The following is a 7,148-nucleotide window of genomic DNA, read 5'->3' as shown; positions in this document are numbered from 1 at the left end:
ACAGTCCAGACTGTGTTACACCTCCTCTCTTGGAGGTTTGCTGTCGATGCTCTGCATGATGCACTTATCACTGATGGTGATGGAGTAAGAACTGTTTCTGGTATGTGCATTTTTCCTCATCCTCTTTGCTGTCTATTGCATCGATGCGCGGCTCTCTGTGTTGTCTCTGGTCATTTCTGGAGGTCTGGCGTCTGTCAAATTTGTTTTGTGGTGGTGGAGACTTACTTCCTAAATGTTGTTGTCTCTCCTGTCATTTTAGTGCTAAGGTTCTCATGAGGCTCTCCATCAGTGAACTGTCATTTTAGTGCTAAGGTTCTCATGAAGCTCTCCATCAGTGAACTGTCATTTTAGTGCTAAGGTTCTCATGAAGCTCTCCATCAGTGAACTGACATTTTAGTGCTAAGGTTCTCATGAAGCTCTTCATCAGTGAACTGACATTTTAGTGCTAAGGTTCTCATGAAGCTCTCCATCAGTGAACTGTCATTTTAGTGCTAAGGTTCTCATGAAGCTCTCCATCAGTGAACTGTCATTTTAGTGCTAAGGTTCTCATGAAGCTCTTCATCAGTGAACTGACATTTTAGTGCTAAGGTTCTCATGAAGCTCTCCATCAGTGAACTGACATTTTAGTGCTAAGGTTCTAGCTCTGGTCACAAAATCATCAAGGCTCTCATCTGTTTTCTCCCTGTATTGCATCAGGTGTAGCCTGGCCCTGTGGATCCTAAAGTTCATATTTAACTTCAGTTGGCCTTCAAAGAATTGCCATAGCTCAGCAGGCTTCTTCTTCTGAGCTTCACTGAGGCCATTTACACCTGGCGTTAACATGCGTTTTCTGTAATCAGATTGCAATCAGATTGTGTTTTATCACTTGAAAGTACAGGTGTAAACACCCCCAAAACGCATTGAAGAAGGATTGCAATCTGATTGGCCAAACCACCTCCGGAGGTGGTCAGGGATGCATTGTGTACACATTGAACACAAGTGTAAATGCAATGTGTGCTCTCAATCTGGATACAGCAACTGTATGCGGATTGAGAGGACAACCATTTCTGAAATCTGATTGCAATCAGATTGCAGAAAATGCATGTTAACGCCAGGTGTAAATGGAATCAGGCTGAACTGATAAAATACAATCTGATGGCAGAAAACACATGTTAACACCTTAAGTGCCATAGCCGAAATAATTCGTCTTACATAATCCAACGCTTAAGTGCCAGAGCCGAGTTTACTCGTCTTACATAAACATTTTTTTTTTTTTGACGGTGGAACATCAATCAACAACTTTTACATCTTCGAGATCACTATTGGAGCAAGATAATGTGTATAATCTATTTTACCGACCCACTAAGTGTTGACAGTGCTCCCCCAGACGACAGAAATCAAAGAAAAAACTGCCGCGGGACCAAGCCGTTCAAGGAAATGCCGTGGCGATTTTACAGTAATCCACTCAAGACTTGTCTTGCCTGAGAGCGGCCGCGCACCGGCAGCAGCACACAGAGAGCGGAGAGCGATTTGCAAAATAGATCATAGGTGAAACACACTTTGAAACACCTCAGAAAGGCCATAATCAACATCTGACCATCGCCCACGCATTCCCCGGCCCATCTTGACTCGCACAAGGAGCGTCCGCACGCACGCAAGCAGGCAGGCAGGCACACAGGCAGGCAGCAGCAAAAGCGCTTCTGACACGCCCGCTGTACAGCCAGGAGGAAGGAGGAGAAGACACACGGAGGGAGGAGTTTGAATGAGAGGGGTGTTTCCTGTTGTTATGGAGGAAATTACTGTTCAAAACTATTGTTTAGAATGTCTGACGGTCTTACTGATGCCAAAAATGAATGGTTAAAGTGACTGTTTCACAAAAAGCCATTTATCTCTGAATAAATTTCCAGACGCTGAAACCATGCTGTACTCAACGGCTAATATCTACATAACTACTAACTCTGCAAACTAACTCTTTTAGACAGAGAAAGCACACATTCTATTAGTTATTTTTAGATGATTGGTGTTCATGAATTCTTAACAGAAAAGAATCCTCGGCTGTTGCTAAAATGAGCCAGAATCGTCAAAAACACCCCTGGCACAACTTACCTACAGGAATGAAAACATGGCTGGCATTCAATGTGTTAACGCCAGGTGTAAATGGCCTCACTGAGTCCACTAGCATTTAGCCGTTTTAGCCCATCATCTCCAATGCCACGACATATTTTCCTTGCCTGTTTGGCTGCATCTGTTATTTCCTCATCTTCCAGATAAAGAGTCATGTTTTTGTTGGAACAGTGAAATAGCCTCACTCAGATCTGGGGTCGGACTCATTGTTGGGAAGTGCGACGCCATTATGTCTGCACACAAGTAGCTTAGCGTTAGCTCCGGCTAGCTGCCTGTCAGCAAGCACCTGCAGCTCCAACGTGTTTACATCTGGTTTCACATATCACTCCGCGCTGCGGACTGTAGGCCTACAGGTTTTAAGGCATATCACAACAGCTAACAGATTAGCAAGTAGTATTTTAGCAAACTATCAGAGACAGCGTTATCTTTATGATATTTTAATAATGTTAGTAAACACACGTGACTGTATAGATCCCCGTTGTGAGGTCAGTTTGTCAAAATAACGCATATTTTGAAAACGGTTTTACTTTGTGAAGCGGAGTGACATACACACAGTGAAGCGCCAGTGCGAAATATCGCCACTGCTACCCCTCTTGACTAATCAAATTGCTTGGCCGCAACTGTATATTACGTCATATATGACGTCATATTAGTTTGCGGCCGTCGGCTATATAAGAGCACGCACTTGGCCTGGTGTGTATTGAGCTCCAACACAGTGAACAAGAATTAATATCAGCACTTAGCAACGCAAACAGACAGATGGAGGAACTGACATTCCAGCCCTTGACGGCTGTCGACTTCAGCACGGAGGGACACGGCGACTATGACAGCCCTGACAGCCTCGTCCAGTACCTGGAAAGCTTCTTTGAAAGCATCGATAAAACCATGCTAGAACCACCGGTCACGGCGCAGGGAAACAGCGCCCTCCAGCAGGCCCAGACACACGGCCAACAGATGCTGCCCAGCCGCCAGGTGCTGCAGGAAGCCCACGGCCACTGGATGGCGCCCAGCCACCAGGTGCTGCAGGAAGCCCACGGCCACCAGATGGCGCCCAGCCACCAGGTGCTGCAGGAAGCCCACGGCCACTGGATGGCGCCCAGCCACCAGGTGCTGCAGGAAGCCCACGGCCACCAGATGGCGCCCAGACACCAGGTGCTGCTGCAGGAAGCCCACGGCCACCGGATGGCGCCCAGCCACCAGGTGCTGCTACAAGGTGCAGGAGGAGGAGACCAGCTGATCAACACAGCAGCAGCCACATCATCCAGCTCCCTGGCCCTGCTTCAGACCCGATATCGGGCCGGTCGGATCACCACTCCTGCGGGACTGTCCCCAGCGGCCAAAAAAGAATTCCGGCTGGCCCAAAATAAAGAGGCAGCGCGCGAATGTCGCAGGAACAGGAAAGACTATATGCAGCGTCTGGAGAGACACGTTTCAGATCTGGAGAAGAGGAACCAGAGTCTGCTGGAAGAACTACAAACATTAAAGGCACGCTATGGAGGTGTTTGAGGAGAGGTCGAGGAGTGAGAAACTTCTGCCCCCTGCAGTCCAGGAGGAGACACCATGCACTGCCCAGATAGCCTACAGAGCACTTAGAACTTTTATATATTTTCTATTTTGTATTGTATTCTTTGACTGTGCTATATTTTTGTATGAACTTTTCTATTGACATTGTTGACAATAAAGTACAACTAACTATCTAAAATCTTTGCACTGACTTTATATCACTACTTTAGTAAAAGCAGTGGGCAATTTGTCCACATTTTTCCATCGAACTGTGGGCAAGTAAACTGTTGTTTTCCCTAACATGTCCCCCCAGACCCCAAAGTCTATATTGTTAACACAGGGTGTGACATCATTTAATTGTGTTTCAAAGGGGAAACCGCCTACCTGTAGCCTGGTAACCATCCCCATATGAATCACAGTTGTCAACACTCTCATATGGGGATTCACTGAGGCTGGTTAGCAGGCTAGAAAGCACCACCTTCACTCCCTCAGTGACCTCCTGTGTAGCAGCAGACTGTGAGTGAAAACCACAGACTGAATCCCAGCAAGGAACTGAGAATAACAGTGATTGTACAATAGAAGAGGGGTTTATTTTTCAATCTGTTCACCTGCTAAGAAATATGTCAAATAAAAAAAATGATTTCATCTATTTGATTTGAACTTTTCAGATGGTGTACAATATACTAAAATAGCCCTCACGTTTTCATTAACAGTAAATTAAATATATATGAAATTGTCTTATTGCTAATAATCAGTCAATATGTTCTTACAGTAGAGCAGTTAAGCCTCATATTTAGACACTTTGCACATGGGGGAGTATACAGCCTCGAGGCTGTCTGCAAACAGGTGACTCAGTAGCCTAGGTGCATACCATGTGGTTCCAATGTCCACGACCTTTGTCCCCCCCTCCCAGACTTTCCTGTCTCTCTCAACTGGAATCGAGATCTGAATCGAGATCTGAATTGTCAAATACAATTTTTATAAAAGATCAAGTCGAATGCCACCCATTTTCAGTATGCGTCTTTCTCTACCCAGAGCCCAAGGAATAAACAATCTATAGCAGCGTTAAGGGCCACAAGCACCAAGAAGGAGCACGTCATGGAGATGCTGTTATTATGAATGGCTCCCAACTTACTTTTCATATTGCATTGTCCTGAAAAGGGGTCATGCTAAATGAGCATGTGAGATACGTAAGCTGCGCCCGTGACTCGACCCATCTGGGCCCCTGGAACCAGTTCAAATATTTTGCCTGTGATTACAGCAGTGCCAGAGGGGAGACACAAAGACATATTTAACTAGTGAACATGCTTTGCATGTGTGTGTGTGTGTGTGTGTGTGTGTGTGTGTGTGTGTGTGTGTGTGTGTGTGTGTGTGTGTGTGTGTGTGTGTGTGTGTGTGAGAGAGAGAGAGAGAGAGACAGAGCATGCGTACATGCTTCTGGCATGCTTCGACTGAGTATGTTGTCATTCTAAAGTCTAACAGGTCTAACAGTAGGTCTAATGGGCTCCTGTGTGTTAATGTGCAATGTCTGTCAGAACTTTATTTATTTTTAGCACATAGTAAAATCACAAACAAACGAAAACCCTAATGGGCTTATACTGTATGAGTAGAATGGATTCAAGTTGTGTGGCACTGCTATAGGCCTACACACACAGGCAAACAGCACTAACGACATTTTGTGTGTTTTAATTAAATGTCATAGGCAGTGACAAGGGGTAATAATGTAATATCGACAGAAAATGCCATATAGATGTTATCATTTTGTGGACGTAGGTCAGGATATATACGTGTGTGTGTGTGTGTGTGTGTGTGTGTGTGTGTGTGTGTGTGTGTGTGTGTGTGTGTGTGTGTGTGTGTGTGTGTGGTGAAATTAATGATTGCCCTTTTTGCTGGGGACCCCCTGAAGGAGCCCACTTTAGAGAAGCAGTGGCCTCGACCAGCAGTCATTCCTGTGCAGGGCTGTATGAACTGGAGAGATCCCCCTCTCACAGGAGGGACCCTGAACTCACCATCTTATTGGCTGCTGGCTTGGAGGTGGGGCCTCATGACGTCAGTTTAGCAGGAGGAGGAAAGACGTGTAACTGGGAACTATGTCTGGAGCATTCCTATATACTGACTGTTATCAGAGCGTGTGTGTCACACACACACGCACGCACGCACGCACGCACGCACGCACGCACACACACACACACACACACACACACACACACACACACACACACACACACACACACACACACACACACACACACACACAGTGTTGTGACATTGGAGAAGGGTTAGTTCATATTGTCCCTTTTCACAAATAAACAAAAATCAATTGCTGAAAACTTTGCACTCATCTTTGCATGCATGTGCAGGCCTGTGTGTGTGTGTGTGTGTCAAGTCAAGTCAAGTCAACTTTATTTATATAGCACATTTACATACAGCGGCAGCCGAACCAAAGTGCTTCACAGGCGGGGAGTAATGTGCACAGATATAAATAAGTAAAGTGCAAAAATACTAATTGAGAGCAACATAATACAAAGTGCATATATGATGACAATTAAAATCATAAAAATAAGAGACTAAAACAATAAGACAATAAAAGCAATAAAAACGATAAATGCCAGGGACCTAACGATGTGTGTGTATGTGTGCGTGCGTGCGTGCATGTGTGTGTGTGTGTGTGTGTGTGTGTGTGTGTGTGTGTGTGTGTGTGTGTGTGTGCGCGTGTGTGTGTGTGTGTGCATTTCATGACTCCTTTGGAAAGCAAACTTTTAAACCACTAAGTGGTTTTCATTGAAGATAAGCTAAAGGCTGTATCACTCTCTCACATTTTGGTCACTGACACAATCTGCAGATCAAATAGGCTCCTGCTAACTCACATGTGTAAGGGCCTGTTCCCTTATGCATGGCTACTTGTCAGTAGGATGTCGGCTTACAACTTTTTACAAGTATATTGTGTGATACTGTCTTTGTTTTTCAATGTTATGTTCCTTTGATGCTTTTGGTGGACTGCAAATTGCTTATTGTGAAGCAAATTGCCACATTGGAGACAATAAATCTCTTCCCTTCTCTTCCCCTTTCACTGTATAAACGGCCTATGTTCAAATATGAAGAAGATGTAACATGTCATTTACAGTTACACACTACACCATTCACAAACATATCACACACACACACACACACACACACACACACACACACACACACACACACACACACACACACACACACACACACACATGAAGGTCAGGCAGTTTTTCTCTGGTGCTCTACTTCTGCTTGACTGGGCTTTGACGACTGGGGTCTCAGCAACAGCTGCTGCCCCAAAGAGAGAGAGAGAGAGAGAGAGAGAGAGAGAGAGAGAGAGAGAGAGAGAGAGAGAGAGAGAGAGAGAGAGACACACACACACACACACACACACACACACACACACACACACACACACACACACACACACACCCACGTGGCTGTTTACGGTATGCCATATTCCTATTCCATATACTATGAATATCCACTACCACTACTAGTATAGCAGGTTAGTTAGCATGATGCAA

Source organism: Poromitra crassiceps, assembly GCF_964638095.1.
Source record: "Poromitra crassiceps genome assembly, contig: HAP1_SCAFFOLD_708, whole genome shotgun sequence".
Classification (NCBI taxonomy): Eukaryota; Metazoa; Chordata; class Actinopteri; order Beryciformes; family Melamphaidae; genus Poromitra; species Poromitra crassiceps.
The sequence above is the reverse complement of the archived record's forward strand: the minus strand, read 5'-3'. Positions refer to the sequence as shown.